The sequence below is a fragment of the Triticum aestivum genome, chromosome 3A (assembly GCF_018294505.1).
Source record: "Triticum aestivum cultivar Chinese Spring chromosome 3A, IWGSC CS RefSeq v2.1, whole genome shotgun sequence".
Classification (NCBI taxonomy): domain Eukaryota; kingdom Viridiplantae; phylum Streptophyta; class Magnoliopsida; order Poales; family Poaceae; genus Triticum; species Triticum aestivum.
The window spans coordinates 449,820,745-449,820,962 of NC_057800.1; positions in this window are offsets into that span (position 1 = coordinate 449,820,745).

Genomic DNA, 218 nt, shown 5'->3' on the forward strand with positions numbered 1-218 from the left:
GGAGGTCACCGGAGAGGCGCTCGCCTACATCGCCGGAGAGGAGGAGGAGGTCGCCGGAGAGGAGTTCACCGGAGCATCGGAGAGGAGGAAGGAGAAACCATGAGGGGATGGGAGGAGAGGAGGGAGGAGGAGCTCACCGGAGAGGAGGGAGGAGGAGCTCACCGGAGAGGAGGGAGGAGAAACCGTGAGGGGAGGGGAGGGGAGGAGAGGAGGGAGGA